Source organism: Octopus bimaculoides, chromosome 7 (genome assembly GCF_046866305.1).
Source record: "Octopus bimaculoides isolate indiv1 chromosome 7, ASM4686630v1, whole genome shotgun sequence".
Classification (NCBI taxonomy): Eukaryota; Metazoa; Mollusca; class Cephalopoda; order Octopoda; family Octopodidae; genus Octopus; species Octopus bimaculoides.
The window spans coordinates 35705865-35724432 of record NC_142934.1 but is presented as its reverse complement, the minus strand read 5'-3'; the positions used below and the strand labels follow the sequence as shown (position 1 = coordinate 35724432).

General features: G+C 38.8%; 1 protein-coding gene across 2 annotated transcripts in view; it reads right to left on the bottom strand.

Annotated features, from left to right (window-relative positions):
- LOC106873138 (histone acetyltransferase KAT8) overlaps nucleotides 1–18568 on the bottom strand; it is a 63461-nt gene that overhangs the window by 29276 nt on the left and 15617 nt on the right. The gene's annotated exons all lie outside the window — the stretch shown is intronic.

Sequence of the window (18568 nt, the reverse complement as noted above, 5' to 3'; positions counted from 1 at the left end):
ATTAAAGTAATATTTCTCCAAGGCAAGATATGATTTCATAGAATATTGGATATATATAACATTAATTCTATGACAGTGACACTCACTTAGAACTATCATGTAATATTAAGACAAGGAGACACTAACACACGCATATCACAACTAGATTGAGGAGATCAGCAAAATATTTTCTCCCCTACCCTGAGGACACTCTTCTCTATAGAAAGAACCTCAGTAGAGTTCTTAAATAGCAGGTGTGGAAGAGGGTTTTTTGTTATAAAGTCGGAGGATGGTCTTCAGAATACTTCTTTGGCCAATCTAAAGTCTGAGTCCAGCTTCACCCTAAAGTTCTCCGATGACTCAGCTACAGACATTTTTACAGGCTCTGTGGCAACTTTTTGTGCTTCAGTGTACCACCTATGTAAAAGAGGAGATTAGTTTCCTAACCAAGCTATGTAAGCCTTCTTCTTTGCTCAGGTGGTGTTTCTAACTTCCTGGTTAAATCAGGGGATTCTTTTGCACCTAGCACCACACTAAGTCACTTTTGTCCACAGCATTTTATAGCCAAAGATGAAATTACTGAACAAAATAATTTCCACTGCATTTTGGATTAATGGACACTTTTTGGTTGCCATGAAGTCCCTTTACAAATGCCCAGGTGTCTCTATTCAAGTAAATGGTACTATGTAGAAACCTTTCAATATGGATGTTGGACTCTGGCAGGGATGTATCTTATCACCTCTCCTTTTTTGTAGTTTCTGTGAATTGGATTGACATGCAGGGCCATTGTGGAAGTGATATCAAAATCAGTGGGTGTAGGATCTGTCAGCTGATATCTGCAGACAACATGGTGTTACTTTGTGCATAAGAAAGTGATCTCCAGCATGCACTGAATGGGTTCACTGCTAAATGCTGCAAGGGAGAGATAACAATTTTTGTTGTAACGATTGTGATATTGGTCCTATCAAGAAACACGTCCCAGTGCACTCTGCATGTTAGCAGAATATCACTGGGAGAAGTGAAGAAGTATCTTAGGGCTGTATTCACAAGTGATGGAAGGTAGGAGGTTGAACTGGATGCTTGAGTTGCAGGTGATAGCATAGTAATGCAACAGCTCCAGCATTTGATCCTCAAAAGGGAGTAAAAAAGCCAAACTTGCAATCTTCAATGTAGTTTTAGTGCCTATCGCCACCCATGGTCATGAATATTGGGTAATGACTGAAAGAGTACGATTGTAAATACAAGTAGCTGAAAAGGAGTTTCTCTGAAGAGTCTCTGGTGTAACAGTACGCAAAAAGAGTGTGTAGCTCAGAGATCAGGGAGTCTCCTCAGTTCAAACTGCTATTTCTCTACATTATGAGGTCACAGATCTGGTGCTACAGTCATGTGATTAAAATGTTACAAGAAAGAACTGCAGGACAGACTCTTCAAGCCAAGCCAACCAACAGGAAATCTAGGGGTAGACCAAAACTGAGATGATTGGATAATATCCAAAGTCTCAGTTGGTTGCACTTAGGAATACAGCCTGAAAATCTAATGATGGTTGCTTCTGATAGGACCCTATGGAGATGATGCCTGAGGACTCTACTCCCATGACCCTCCCAAGAATCATGGGCAGAGAAGATGGATGGATATACACACATATATACAGTCATAAAATGAGGTACTTTTAATTTCTGTCTATCAAATCCACATGTACAGCTTTGGTCTGCTTGGTGCTATAGTAGAATACAATTGCCTAAGGTGTTGAGTAGAGGGACTGAACCCAAAACCATGTAGCTGTGAAGCAAACTTAACCACATAGCCATGTGTGTACTAGTTCATATTGTTAGATTTTTATACATAATATAGTATTTATGTTTATATTTATTTAAGTGGGGTAACATTTCAAGAATGATGTGGTAGTAGTATTCTGAGATGTCTAAGGGGAATAGGTCACTGTGCAGTCATTTGATTTCTTACAAATAACATCTCCTTCAAACTCCACCTTTTCATCTTAAAACACTGATGATATGAAAAATAATGTTTTACAACCAGGTCAGCAGTTACAAGGTTTGTTTATCAGAAGTAAAAAGTGGTAAGTTCTTTTACAAATATGCAATAAAAAAAGGTTGAAATCTGAAACGCAAAACTCAATCATCATTATCATCATCATTTAAAATCTGCTTTCCATACTGGCATGGGTTCAACAGTTTGACAGGAGCTGGTTAGGCAGAAGACTGCACCAGGCTTCAGTGTCTGTTTTGGCATGGTTTTTACAGCTGGATGCCCTTCTTAACACCAACCACCTCACAGAGTAGACTGAGTGCTTTTTACAAGGCATCAGCACAGGCAAGGTTTTTACAGATGGATGCCCTTCCAAATGTCAACCACTTTACAGTGTGGACTGGATGCTTTTTACATGGCACCAGCACTGGTAGGGTCAACAAATAATTTACAAGACAAAGATCTTTTGAGAGGGGAGGGGGCATTGGAGGAGGTGATCTTGTGTCGGATGATGAAAGGCTAGAGTGTGACAGAGAGACAGAAACAGGTACCTTGCTGTAGAGATATATGGTTACCGAGTCAGAAAGAGAGAGAGTGTGTGTGATCAAGAAGAATCATCATCATCATCATCATCATCGTTTAACGTCCGCTTTCCATGCTAGCATGGGTTGGACGATTTGACTGAGGACTGGTGAAACCAGATGGCTACACCAGACTCCAATCTGATTTGGCAGAGTTTCTACAGCTAGATGCCCTTCCTAACGCCAACCACTCAGAGAGTGTAGTGGGTGCCTTTACGTGTCACCCGCACAAAGGCCAGTCAGGTGGTACTGGCAACGGCCACGCTCAAAATGGTGTATTTTATGTGCCATCCGCACAAGAGCCAGTCCAGGGGCACTGGCGACGATCTCGCTCGAAAATTCTTACACATGTCACGGGCACAAGTGCCAGAAAAGCGATGCTGGGCACAGGTGCCATCCCGATTTCGCTTTCGCTTGCCCCAATAAGTCTTCACAAGTTTCGTGTCCAATGAAGGAGACAGCGTTGGCATGGGTGCCAGTCGTCGAATTTAGTTGTCGAACTTTTAGATATTGAAATCACATTGCCAGCTTTTGAAAAATCCTTAAACAGCATGCAACATTACTGGCCAATTTCATCCTGCAACTCAAAGAAGAGAAGGAAAAATACGACCTGACCTGGTCAATAATTAGACACTCGAGTCCCTATAATACACTATCCCAGAAATGCCAGCTATGTTCCAAGGAATCGCTGTCTATACAGTTGACGAAAGAGATTATATAGAGATTAGCAAAATGCCTGCCCAGATGATTGCATGCACTTTCACAAAATACGATGGGAACCACACCTAACCAGTACAACTAAATACAAAAGTATAACCCTAACCATTTGAATTCACCACTCAACCCCACTGAATTACAACCACATGAACAACAACCATGGAACCTATACCAAGGAAGAACCACATGGGAATGCTACATGTATTTAGGTACATTCATATAGGACAGGTGAAGAATGCAACCATAGGTCACTAGAGTATAGTTTAAAAAAAAAACATAATACGTGGGCTGATCAATAAGTATCTGAACTGTTGCCACAGTAACGAAGCCAAAGCATGCAGAGTGAAGCCATTTGACACAGATTGACCTTGAACTCCGCTGTGCATGTACACTAAGTTCCAGCATTCTAGCTCACTTCCACTGTTTATAGCAGTAATTGGAAGGAATGTGTGTAGCATATGATCATCGCATTGACTATGACAGAGAAAGTTGAGCAGAGAATTTACATCAAATTTTGCCAAAAGCTTGGTGATACCTGTTCAGAGGCCTACACAAAGTTTTCATCATTCTCAACACAATCAAGGAGATCTTGTGCAACAGAAACCAGAGTGTCTTTTTGGTTAGCTGAAAGCAGTTCAGGGATAATGGACTAAACTCAACCTAATCTGCACATCCTCTGGTAACTATGGATGGTGATCCAACAATTTCCCCTCATAGCTGCATGCACATCGGTGATGTTTTTCTCAGTTCTGTTGGTTGCAGGTCTCCCAGAATGCTCATCAGTATTGACATATTTTTGGCCATCTTGGAAACGTCTGAACCACTCATACACTTGTGTGCAACTCATACACTCATCTCCATACACTTTCTGCAACCTTGCATAGGCCTCTGAGCAGGTATCGCCATCACAACTTTCTCTGTCATGGTCAATGCGATGATCACACACTATCCACCTTCCTTCCAAGCATTGCTGCAAACAGCAGAAGGGAGTTAGAATGCTAAAACTTAGCGCATATGCACAGCAGAGTTCAAGGTCAATCCTTGCCAAGTGGCTTCACTCTGTGTGCTCTAGCTTCGTTACTATGGCAACAGTCCGGATACTTATTGATCACACCTCATAAACAGATTAACTAAAGTGACAAAAATATGTTTTATCATGTTTATATACAGTCACATATATTCATATGCGAAACTTTTGAATACAACTGTATGTCACTAAAATATGCTAACAAAAAGTTATTAGAGTATAGTCTTTTTAAAAAAAACATAATTAACTAAAAGCGCAAAAATATGTATAGTCTTTTTAAAAAAAACATAATTAACTAAAAGCGCAAAAATATGTTTCTATACAGTTATGTTCACATATGATACTTGGAATGCAACCGGATGTCACTAAAATATACTAACAAAAAGTTACTGCTTGAAAAAACTAACAAGGCAACAAAAATACATAGATCTACATGTGTGTGTGTGTGTGTGTACACATGAGCGTGTGTGTGCACAGGGCCTTGCAGATAAATTGAGACCAATTTTAAGCAGTTGGCTTAATGGGTTTAACATTTCATTTTTTGATGTTGCTTGCTAGAAAATCTAATCCTCCTCTTTATTTTTCAGGTAAATAGCAAACTAATTCAACAACAGAAAGTCATGGAACAACAGAATCATTCTGCCGTTGTTGTTTTGGCACGTGCCAGACACACTGCCAAAAAATTGCTAAGTTGACGAAACTTCCAAAAGCAACAGTTTATCATGTGTACAAACAATTTAAAGAAGGAAAAATTGATAGAAAAGGACACAAAACTCAAGCTGATTCCAAGCGCAATCCAAATTTTCTCACTCACCTCCAACACTCAACTGAAGCCAACCTATCCACATCCATGACAACTCTTGCAAAGAAATGTAATATGACCCTTTCCATAGTGTATAGAGCTGTGAACTGGAACCTTGGCATGACTAGCTATGTTCGATGATGCTGTCACCTCATAACAGCAAGGCCAAAGCAATCAGAGCCAAGAGATACCCAAAGCTTCTGTCATTCATCAAGCATCAAGGTGCAGGAAAGATTCATGTATTTGTGAACGAAAAGAAGTTCACTGTGGATGCTGAGGTGAATCACAGAAATTCTCATGTGATTGCATACAACCCTTCTGACATCCCCTGCATTTGAGACTAAGAATCCTGCCTCTATGATGGTATTTGAAGCTGTGGTGAGTAATGGAAGCGTCATGGATCCACACTTCATTGAGTCTGGCTTGAAGATTGGCACAAAGAAGTATCTAGACATCTTTTAGAACTCTCTGCTACTTTGGATGGAGTAGAAATTTGGGCTTGACAATGTGGTGCTTATCCAGGATTCTGCACCATGCCACAGGCTTTCTTTGGTGAGAAAGTGCCATTTTTTGTGAGGGCCAACATCTGGCCTAGTAATAACCCAGATCTCAACCTTTTCAATTACTTTTTATGTGGCATACTTCAAGCAAGGACCAATGCTTCACCACACTCGAGTTTGAAGACCTGCATCATGCTTGCAACACACAAAATCAAAAAACAAAGGTTGCAGCAGGTGCAAAAAAAATTTAATTCATGTGTGGAGGCAGTAATTGCCTAAAAGGACAGCCATCTTGAGTGATAAATGTTTTTGTTGTAATAAATGTTACATTAAAATCATATCTGTCTGCTTCCATTATTTTAGTATTTATAACCAGTTTTATGTATCATAAAAATTGTCTCAATTTATCTGTAAGATCCTGTATGTGTACATACGTGTGTGTGTGTGTGTGTGTGTGTGTGTGTGTGTATATATATATATATATATATATATATACACACACATACATATATATATAAAATGTATATGTGCATGTACGTATATGTATTTATATAAGTATATATGTATACGTGTGTACCTAATCGTCTGCCTTTGTTGTTGAATGAGTCGTTGACCCTACATGACATAGATATAGAATGCATCAAACTGTCTACACCATAGCTTCCTAAAGTGGGTGATTTCAACTTACAGGTGAGCGATGGGTGATTTGAGATTTTGGTTGGCGATATGAACATTTTGTGGGTGACAATGAATTTTTAGAAATTAAGTCTGCATTTACTAGGCATGCCTAGAATAAGGATGCACTTTTATCGATTTGACTAATCGCATGACTTGTTTATCAATTGAATATTTTTGTCATAGTCATTGAGATGGTTGTCATGCATGCTAAATATAGCAGCCAAATAGGCCTAGGCCTTAAATCATACTCCACTACAATTTTTTTTTTTTTTTTGCATAATTGTATGAAGTCCCGAGTATAGAATTCAAATTCGCAAACATTTTCTGAAAATTCCGAAAAATAAAAACAGTTACGAGGGGTTATAGTTGTGCATAATTCCATGGTTTCATATCAAAACACAAGTGCCGTGCCATTTTTAGGATGCTGATAAAATGTTTAGTCACGCACAAAATGACAGCTTTGATAGCATGTTTCTTGACTGGGTGAAAATGATCAGACTTTAAACCTCTATAACGTTTTAAAATCATTTTCTGGAAAAAGTTGAATAACTCCAGCAATTTAGCTTGGAAAGGTACATTAATGTGCCAAATTCTAAAATTTTCGATAAACGTTAATTTTTGAAATGCTGGTAGCCAAACGAACTAGATCCATAATTGCTCCATTGAAGACGTGTCATCCAACTCTGCTCTAGTGACTTCTTCTCTTTGAGAATACCATACTGCCTTTCTGATGCCATCTGTAGATATTTGTTTTCACATTTTCACTTTACTGATGCCTCCAGTCAAGAAAATTTGTCGACAGGACAGTAGTGATTATTTATTGTTTGGATTTATTCCCTCTCCTCAGAACTGTCAGTTACCAATGTGCCTTCTTTGCTTTATATATATTTAGGTAGTAGGAATTAGGTTTACGTTTATTAAAAGAGGTAACAATAGATTCTATATTGAGTGAAGATGAGTAGGATAATTTAAGGGTAGATCTATTAAAGATTGAATGGTATTTATGATGACGTGGGAAGTTAGAGTCTACTATTTGAAAGAAGGTTTTGGCTAAGCCCCTAATGTTTAAAGCGAATGGGGGTGTAAACAAGCGAATCGATCTAGCCCCGCTGTTGTTAGGCAATATAGGGGAAGTATAATCTATAGTATTTGTTAGATGAGAGTTATGGGATTCATTGTTGTTTATCAGTTTGAGTTTCAATAATGTATTATATGGGTGAACATAGGGCAGACGGGAGTGTCTCACCCAAGGTCCTTCCAGGTTTCTGGCAGGGGTTTTAGTTTGTCTAGCTATAGAGGAAGAGTTAATCTGTCTCGCAGTGGGACATGTCCCACAGGGACTGAGTTTAGTGATGTGTTTTTTAAGTTTAGTGTTTGCCATGAATTTAATTTTCTGGAAGAAGCCACTAGCAGTTAGTGCCTGGTTGTAATATGTAGTGTGGTTATTGAAGATTTCCTCTGCGGCTGAGAGATCAGATATCTGAATAGATATGCCTTTGATTACACTATTGAAGGTAGATTTATGGTGATTAGAGTCTATGCTAATGTATCTGAGGTACTGTAGGTTTATGGTAGTGGGAATATGGCAAAGATTTTAAATCTAAAATAACAGCTAGAAAGTTAGCTTTTTTTGTAAGTGTTTTCAAAGGAGATAGATAAATTAAAATTAGCAAAGCATTTAGTGTATATACATGTGTAAAAGTCGAATTTTTTAGACCATTTTTTAAGGTCAAATTTATGGGGCCAACTATTATATGGATACTACTTTTGAGGGGCTGAAATTCAAGCTAGAATCCAAAGTACCATATCAGCAGCAAAAGCCCAACTGATCTCTAAGCGAATAAAAACAAAAAGACAATGAATTACAGTAATAACACCAATTCTATGCATTAAAACATGTGTCCTAGTAAATAACAAAACCCATAAACAAGACCACATAGCTCTCATGTGCAGTTACCAGTAAATGTCCATAATGTGGTGTAGAATTGTTAATCTGGAGCAGGGGTTCCCAAAATGTGTTCTGCAAAACCCCAGGGTTCCCTGAAAGTTATCAGGGGTTCCACGTTTTTAAAAATAATTTTGAAGGATTCAAGAATGAGGACAGAAACAGGTATGTTGCTATAGAGATACATGGTTAAACCAGTCAGAGGGAGAAAGCAAGAGAAAGAAAGTGGAAGAGAGCAAGAATGCAAGAGAGAGAGCAGGAGAGAGATGATGGCAAAGTGTCAGGGCATACTCACAAGGAATGGAGATCAGAATATAAATGAGATGATAGAGTAGAGCAAGAGAGAGATAGATGGTGCTGCAGTGCCAGTGCATACCCTCAATGTATGGTGTTGAGAATATAAATTGCACGAGTAGGGAGTAGAATGCAAAGAGTGCGGGGGTAGGGAATGCAGTGACTGGTGAAACCTGGATATGTATAGAGGGGGTGGGAGAAAACAGGATAGCAATGATACAGTGAGCAGGGCAGTGAGGAATAGATTGGGGAGCAAAAGAGAAACATATGCATAGTGCATGAAAAAAGAGTCAAAGGGAGGCAGAAAAGAGATGTAGTTTGGTTTGTTGGGCTAGGGTGAGTGAGAAGTTTTATTACATGTGGGTGGAACCCACAGAGCTTCTAGAACTCAGTTTCACTGAAGTGGGTGGGTCTTCTCAAGAACCTCCTATCACCATACATCTCAGTCCATTGTCATCTCCTCCATGATGCCCAACATCCAGAGATCAGTCATCACCACTTCATCCCATGTCTGCATGAGTCTCCCTCTTCCACAGGTACCACCCACTTTCAGTTACTGGCACTGCTTTATACAGCTGTCCTCATTCATACACATTACATGTCCAAACCAACATAGTCATTCTACTGCATGCTGCATTTAATTCCTCTTATGCCAAACTTTTCTTTTCACACATTTGCATTTGGTCGTACATGAACACTGATGTTGCACATCCAAAGAAGCATACTACCTTCATTCCTCTCTAGTCTATGCATGTTTTCTGCATTCAGAGCATATGTCTCACTGCCATGGAATATAGCTGTTCATACACAGGCAACATACAATCTACCTTTCACTCAGAGAGTTCTTTTGTTGCCAACAGAGGTAAGAGCTCTCTGAACTTCCTCCATCCTATTCTTATTCTAGAAACAATACTTTCAGAACATCCTCTACCATTGCTAATTTGGTCACCTACGTAACAAAAACTATCTACCACCTCAAGAGAACCTCCTGGGCATTTGAGAGAGCCTAATTATTGTATGTCCTTTGTGTTTATTGTTCAATTACTTTCAATTCCTTTTCTACATATTGAGCAGGGTCATTTACCTGTCGGAAAGAGACTCTTATCCAATTTCTTGGTAACAGCAACTTTGGTCTTTGGGTTAACTTTAAGGCCTTTTTGTTCCAGGTTTTGCTTCCATACCTGAAATTTCTTCTTGAATTCCAATACAGATTTTGCTATAAGAACAAGGTCCATATACTAGTTACCACAAGCATTCTGTTTTGAATTCCTCTGTTATGGTCTGGAGGACTATGATAAATAAGAGTGAACTGAAAACTGAGCCCTGGTAAATCCCTAGTTGTACACTAATTTCAACACTGTATTCATGACCAACTCCCACCCTAATGACAGTACTGTTGTACATGGCTTGTACAGCTCTAACAAGTCACTCGTCTACTCTTAACTTCCTTAGAGACCACCAGATAACAGAGTGAAGGATGCTGTCAAAAGCTTTCTCCAAGTCAACAAAAGCCAAATATAATGGCTTACTTTTGGCCAAATACTTTTCCCAGGCACAAAATCAAACTGCATCTCATCTACTTTAATTCTATTCCTAATCAATTGAGCTACAACTTTCTCCGTAACTTTCATGACCTGATCCAGCAGTTTAATACCTCTGTAGTTTGCTAGCACCAGCTCACCAAGTTATCATGGGGATGGATATACATCGATGTAACAGCTCTGACAACTTTCTATATCTTGATGTAATAGCTGCAACAAGTCTCATCGTGATGGCTAAACATTCAAATAACAGCTCAGAAACGTCATCATGATAGGAATACATTGATGAAACAGTTCTAAAATATTATCAGTGATGATGATACATTAATGTATCAACTCTCAGAAGTAATCATACAAGTCATCAAGATGGCTATAGATTGATCTAATACCATTAACAAGTTGTCATGGTGATGGCTATATATTGATGAAAGTTTTAACAAGACATCATGATAATGGACATGCATTGATATAACAGTCTAACAAGGTCATCATGATGGCTATATGTTAATGTAACAGAGCTAACAAGTCATCCTCATTATGGCTGTACCTTGCGTAAGAGCTCAAACAAGTCATTGTCATACTGGTAATACATTGATGTAAATGCTCTAACATGTCAGCATGGTGATGCCTATACACTGATGTAACAGCTCTAACATGTCATCATGATGACATGTTAGACTCTACCAAGTCGTCCTGATAGCTGTACATTCGTATGAAAGCTATAACAAGTCATATACATTGATATAACAGCTGTAAGCAGTCACCACAGTGGCTAAACATTGCTGTAACAGCTCTACAAAGTCATCATGATAAATATACACTTATATAACAGCTCTAACAAGAAATCACAGTGAATAGTGGTGGATACACATTAATGTAGCAGCTCTAAGAAATCATCACAGTGTTGGTGATACATTGATGTAACGGATCTAACAAGTCATGTTGATGGCTATGCATTGAGATAAGAAATTAGCAGCATGGTTATACATTAATGTAAAAGTGCTAACAAGTCACCATAGTTATTGCTATAAACTGAGTAAGAGCTCAAAGAAATCATCATGATGGTTATACATTGATGTAAATGTTCTAACAAGTCATCACATTGGCTAAACATTAATGTAACAGTTCTAACCACTCATCATAGTGATAGCTACACATTGATGTCGCCAACAAGTGACATCCAATGTCAAGACAATGCTGATTTGTTTCATCGATGCAAAAGGAATTGCTCACACAGAATTTATTCTTCCAGGTCAAACTGTTAACCAGACATTTTACTTCGCAGTTCTGAAATTTTTGTGAGATGTAGTGAGAGGAAAACGCCTCAACCTGTGGCAAAGTGGAGAGTGGTGGTTTCATCATGACAATGTGCCTGCATACACCGCCTTGAGTATGAGATGGTTTCTGACCAAAAATGGCATGACCCCACTTACCCACCCTCCCTAATCACCCGATCTTGCTCCCTGAACATCTGCCACATACAAAAACTAACTTCCTAGTTAACCTGCCTTTGATATTGCTGCACCTCTTATGTGTCCATAGCTTGCACAGGGTACATCTTATAGAGTTTCTACCTACGCCTTTTCTACAGATCGAGCAGAGCCATCTACCTGAAGGGGTTTGTGTTTTGTCTACCTTCCTACTTATTAGGACTTTGGTTTTAGCTAGGTTGACTTTAAGGCCCTTCGATCCTAGTCCCTGCTTCCACACCTGAAACTTCTCCTCTAGTTCTGATAGTAACTCAGCAATTAGTGCAAGGTCATCAGCATAGAGGAGCTCCCAGGGGCATCCTGTCTTGAATTCCTCTGTTATTGCCTGGAGGACTATGATAAATAGGAGGGGGCTGAGGATAGAACATTGGTGGACTCCTACCTCTACCTAGAATTCTTCACTGTACTCATTGCCAACCCTCACCTTACTGACAGCGTCTCTGTACATGGCTCGCACAGCTCTCACTAACCATTCTTCTATCCCTAGTTTCCTCATTGACCACCAGATAAGGGATTGGGGGACCCTGTCAAAGGCTTTCTCCATGTCAACGAAAGCCAGGTACAGAGGTTTATCCTTGGCTAGGTATTTCTCCTGCAGCTGTCTTACCAGAAATATAGCATCAGTGGTGCTTTTCCTTGGCACGAACCCCAACTGCATCTCATCTAAACTGACTCACTCCCTAATTAGTTGGACTATGACCCTCTCCGTGACTTTCATTACCTAATCTAAAAGCTTGATACCTCTGTAATTACTTGTATCTAAAGCGTCACCTTTACCTTTGTAGCAGTTGACTATGGTGCTGCTACACCAGTCATTGGGCATGGCTTCTTCGTGTATCACCTGGTTGGCAATACGGGTGACTAGGCTATAGCCGACACTGCCAGATATTTTGAGCATCTCTGCAGTGATTCTCGAAGGGCCGGGGGCTTTCCCTGTCTTCATACTCTTAATTGCTTTATCTACCATGGTACTGTCAACTCGGATAGCTGGTCCCTCTACTGGGTCGACATTCGGCAGACTCTCTTTCTTCCATTCATTCTCTTTATTGAGCAATCTTTTGTAGTGGCGTCTCCAAACCTCTTTCTTTGTAGTCTCGTTTAGTGCAAGTGTACCATCATCCATGCGAACACATTTCTCTCCTACGACATCACAATTCTCTCTCACACACTGTCTTGCAACATGAAATACTTCAAGTCTTTGGTCCTCATGGCACAGAACATTGGCAAATTTTTTCTTATCTGCTTCCTCTCTGGCTAAATAAACCTGTTGCCTAGCTTCCCTTCTGGCAGTCTGATACAATTCCCTGCTACCACCGTTCTTCCAGTCCTTCTAAGCCTGTTTCTTTTGTCTAATAGCCCTGTCTACCTCCTTGTTCCACCACCACGTTACTTTGGGTCAAGAGGGGACTTTACACCAGCCACAGATCTGGTCGTGGCTCTCAGCAGGTTGTCCCGCAGAAAACTCCAATTTTCTTCCACGTTGTATGATGCTATATCCTCTTCTATTTCGTCAAATGCTTCAAGTAACATGTCTCTAAATCTTTGTCCATTTGCAGGACCTTTAAGCTTCCACACCCTTCTCCTCCAAGCCAGTCTACTTCTGGGCACCCATTTTGCCTTGATCCCCGAAGTCGCTAACTACTAATCTGTGTTGAGGGGTACATTCTTCGCCAGGGAAGGTTTTGGTATTTATAAGCCGCCCTCTTTCCCTATTTCTGGTGAGGATGTAGTCGATTTCGCTAGGGTGTCTGCCGGAACAGTAGGTGACTAGGTGACAGGCAGGTTTCCTGAAGTTGGTATTGCAAACCATAAGATCGTTTGCATCACAGAACTCTAGTAGTCTGGTTCCCTCCTCATTGCGGGAACCGAAGCCATAGCCTCCATGTACGCCATGGAAGCCCCTTGCATGACGTCCAACATGACCATTGAAACCACCAGCCACAAAGAGAAGGTCCCTGTCATTCGTCAATGAGGTAGTTTGCAAGAGGGTGTCGTAGAATTGGTCTTTCAGCCAATCCAGTAGCCCCGGTTGAGGGGCATAGGCCAAGATGACGGTAGCTAACCTATGATGAAGCACTAGTCTAATCTTAAGTACTCTGTAACACTCTGACTACCTCGATTACCTTATCAACCCATTTCTCTGCTAGAACTATTCCCATGCCCCCAACCCCGTCAGTGTTCCCTGCCCAGAAAATCTTGTACTTGTGTTCTTTGCCTGTGAGGAACCTAGCGGAATCTCCTCTCCACCTTACTTCTTGGAGGCAGCAGATATCGACACATCTCCGGTGGGAGGGCGGGTGGACCAACAGCCAAGAGAACTTCGTCGTAATTCTGTCAGCAGAGAGATTGGAAGACGATTAGGAGAAACTGCTTATATAGAGCTAGGGTCCCGTAGGAATCGAGGATAGAGAGGGGGAGAGAGGAGTGATTCAGAGAGAGAGAGAGAGAGAGAGAGAGAGGCAGAGAGAGAGAGAGAGAGAGAGAGAGAGAGGCAGAGAGAGAGCGAGAGGCAGAGAGAGAGAGAGAGGCAGAGAGAGAGAGAGAGGCAGAGAGAGAGGCAGAGAGAGAGAGAGAGGCAGAGAGAAAGAGAGAGGCAGAGAGAGAGAGAGGCAGAGAGAGAGCGAGAGGCAGAGAGAGAGAGAGAGGCAGAGAGAGAGAGGCAGAGAGAAAGAGAGAGGCAGAGAGAGAGAGAGGCAGAGAAAGAGAGGCAGAGAGAAAGAGAGAGGCAGAGAGAAAGAGAGAGGCAGAGAGAGAGAGAGAAGCAGAGAGAGAGAGAGAGAAGCAGAGAGAGAGAGGCAGAGAGAGAGAAAGGCAGAGAGAGAGAGAGGCGAGAGAGAGAGAGAGAGGCAGAGAGAGAGAGAGAGGCAGAGAGAGAGAGAGAGAGAGGCAGAGAGAGAGAGAGGCAGAGAGAGAGAGAGGCAGAGAGAGAGAGAGGAAGGGAGAGAGGCAGAGAGAGAGAGAGGCAGGGAGAGAGACAGGCACAGAGAGAGAGGGGGGGGGCAGGCAACTAGTACATCACGCAGGAATAATTCTTTGGGCTTTTTTAGAACAAAATTGAAGACAGCAGTGCTTAATCGTGAGTTTTAAATGCTTAAATCAGTAACATAGTTAAAAGAGACTGCAATGCTTAAATCGTAATTTTAAAGGAAGAGAAGGAGCGATCAGTAACATAGTTGAAACAGACAGCAAACGCTTAAATCGTAATTTTAAAGGAAGGAGCGATAAACTTGAATAATGTAAAGAAAATAAATAAGCATGAATTTAAGACAAAACAGAGATTGAGTGTTGTTACATGGAGAGAAATAATCACCAGTTTAAATGCTTAAATCAGTGACATAGTTAAAAGAGACAGCAAATGCTTAAATCGTAATTTTAGAGGAAGGAGCAATAAACTTGAATAAAGTAAAGAAAATAAATAAGCACTTATGTAAGACAAAACAGAGTTCGAGTAATGTTTACATGGAAAGAAAGATAGATAATGAAGAATTGGTCGGGGTGGGGAGCGCCAAGATGGATAATATGGAGGGTGGAAGTAAAAAAAAATTGTTAGCTGTTCATATTTTGGAGAACGTCGTCGTAATTCTGTCAACACACACATATATATAAATATATATAAACGTATATATATTTCATGTGTGTTGCGAGTGTGTATGTGTTTGTGTGCGTGTATATATATATATATATATATATATATATATATATATTATATATATATATATATACATACATACATACATACATACATACATACACGTGTATATATATATATATATATATATATATATATATATATATATACATACATAGTCTTTTACTATATTGTAGGGTTGAGCAAAGCCTTGAGTAGATTTACTAGATGGAAACTGGAAGACCTCCATATATATATACGTGTGTGTGTGCACATATTTTTTATTTAAAGGTCACAATACATGTACTAAAGCACTACTAATAGTTTCATATCTTGAAAAAACTCAAACATATTCTTTAGGCACAAACCACATATCATAACGAACTAAAGAAATTAAATCATAGAAGAAAAGCGAAAAAAAAATGAGAAGGCAGCATATAAAAAATGCAGACAGTAAACAATGGAAAATGGAAAACAGAAAATGAAAAACAAACTAAAATATAGAAAAATAAAAGTAAAAAGGTAAAAGATCCATCCTCCTTAGACCTTAAATAATAAAGTTGGAAGGATACCAAGTCAGTCAGGAATAGGCAGAATTTTACAATTCTTCAAACTATATTTATATATATATGCATGCAACCATTGAAAATATCTGACCTGGAGCACAATAGAGAGTTAGGGATCTTAGATCTGAACAGGAGCTGCGCTTTTTCAGCCAAACAAAGTCTACATTTATTCAATCCATTCACATAAGGTACAAATTTCTCAATTACTTTCCATTTAATCACATGCAGTGTTTCATTATCTTTCACAGTCCATACAAAGCTAGCCAACTTAGTAGCTTTATTTTTGTCCCTATGTTGGAAAGAGGCTATGTGATTGGCATCGTGATTTTTAAATTCACCTTCGCATAATCCAATATAAGTCTTATCAGCTGTATTATTATTTAGGGTTGCAGTAACTTCTGCCTCGTATACGATGGATTTAGTCTACTTTTTAATTTTTACATTTTAGTTTCTGTTTTGCATTGTTTACTATCTGTGTTTTCTATATTCTGCCTTCTCAGTTTTTACGCATTTCTTCTATTATTCAATTTCTTTATTTCGTTATATATGAAGAATATGTTTGAGTTTTCTCAACATATGAAACTATTAGTAGTGCTTTAATACATGTATTGTGACCTTTAAATAAATTATATTAATCTCTCACCAGATGGAGTACTGTTTTTGTTGAATTTTCTATTACGGATCAGTACATGATAAATATCTTTTATAATATATAAAATAAAGATATGTGCATATTCACTGTTCACACGAAAATGGCTTCACCAATTGCTTTCATACTTGTAATGCATGAATAATTTGACCTCAGACAAATAATAGGCAGTTCATTTGATTTTTTATTAAAAATTATCAAAAGTAAAAAATACAGTCATGCCTTTGAAAGTTTTTACAATATTTACATCCAGTTTTCTAGCGCCAGTGATGTAACATATCTCTTTATGTATATCTCTCTATCTCTGTCTCTCTATCCATATCACTTGTCTTCACTTTCATTTCTCAGCTGCTATTCTTTGCACTTTCAATTTTCATACACCATTGTTTAACTTCCATGTTATTGGTTTCACTGTAAGTCTAAGTTTATAATCGCTATTTACAAACAACAAATTATTGACAGTAAGAAGTTCACAATTACTGATGTAAGTTATTTCATAATTTACAGACATAAATATCTTCATAAATTTCACTTAAATCCATACAGTTTTGTCTTATTCTGTTGATGACGGTTTCTTTCTGGTTCCTTCGATACTGGCATTTTGGTTCACTGAGTAACAAATTTTGCTTCAATCTGTACAATACTTTATTTTCCGTTAAAATTTCTTATTTACTTTCTGCCCGTCGTATTAAGAAACATAATTTCTGTTACCAAGTTATTTTCATTGTTTACTATCTTCTGCACTATTTCGTGTATTTCTATATACATATGTAACTTTGACTAGAAGGAAAGTGTCAAATTTGTTGGCAGAACTATAGATTTCTGCTCCACCCCCACTCCAATTTCGATGATCATAACTTTCAGAAAAATGGATATTTTTAATGAAATTTTCTACAAATATGTGTTATATCATGTAGATTCTGAATATACAAAAATTTTTAGGGAAAGTGTTTTAGGAGAGGGTTGGGTGGGGAATTTCTGAAAATTCACCAGAGTCCACTTCGATTCATCTTAACTTTCAAGAAAATGGATATTTTTTTTAATGAAATTCTCTACAAATATACCTCAGACTATGTAAATTCCAAGGACTTAGGAATTTGGAGGGAAAACAATTGGGGGTTACTTTTGAGAACTGTTCCCCACTTAGGGGTGTTTCGGAACAAGTCATCCATATTTGTTTCGTTTTCTCCATTTTGTGTGTTTGTGCATCCATAGATTTCTACTGAAGAAACAAAAAGGCAATGAAGGCAAATGAAGCCCTCAGCAGAAAACTCGTTATGCTAAAACTAACATCCGGGACATAGAAATATGTTATTAAGACTACTTATTTGTTGCATACAATTTTTTTTTTACTTTAAGTAAATTCCCAAGTAAATGTTTCTAATAGAAAGGCAGAAGACACCAGAAGCAAAAATAAGGAATGTACATGCACAGTTGAATATAGAAGTGTGAAGTATAATTTGTTACATAATCTCTATAATAAGCATAATATTGAATGGAATAAGTCCTTGTTTGAACTTTTTAAATTACATTTGTGTGTAATTACAAAATGGATAAAATGAAGCAAATATGGACAGCTTGTTCTGAAACACCCCCAAGTGGGGAACACTTCTCAAAAATAACCCCCAATTGTTTCCCCCCAAAATTGCTATGTCCTCGGAATCTACATGGTCCAAGGTATATTTGTAGAGAATTTCATTAAAAAATATCCATTTTCTTGAAAGTGAAGACGAATTGAAGTGGACTCCGGTAAATTTTCAGAAATTCCCCACCCATGATATAACATATTCGTAGAAAATGTCATTAAAAAAATATCCATTTTTCTGAAAGTTATGATCATCCAAAGTCCGGGGGTGCACAGAAATCTGTAGTTATGCCAAGTTGTCTACAATATCAAGTTCAGTCAAAAGAATGTCTCTGTCCAGGGAAAGAGAGATAGCTGCAGAAAGGGAAGATGCCAAGAAACAAACAGACTGTGTACTATAAAATCAGAACATCTCAAAGTGATGAACAGAGGTTATGCATGACTGACAAAGAATAGTATCTCCACTGCAGAACGAAGAGCAGTTGCAACAGCTCAGAGAAGCAACTTCTACAAAAAAACTTTCAATTATGATCCAGCAGTACATTATGCAGATGACACTAGAGTTTCCATTGGTGCAATGACAACTGAGTGCATACATTG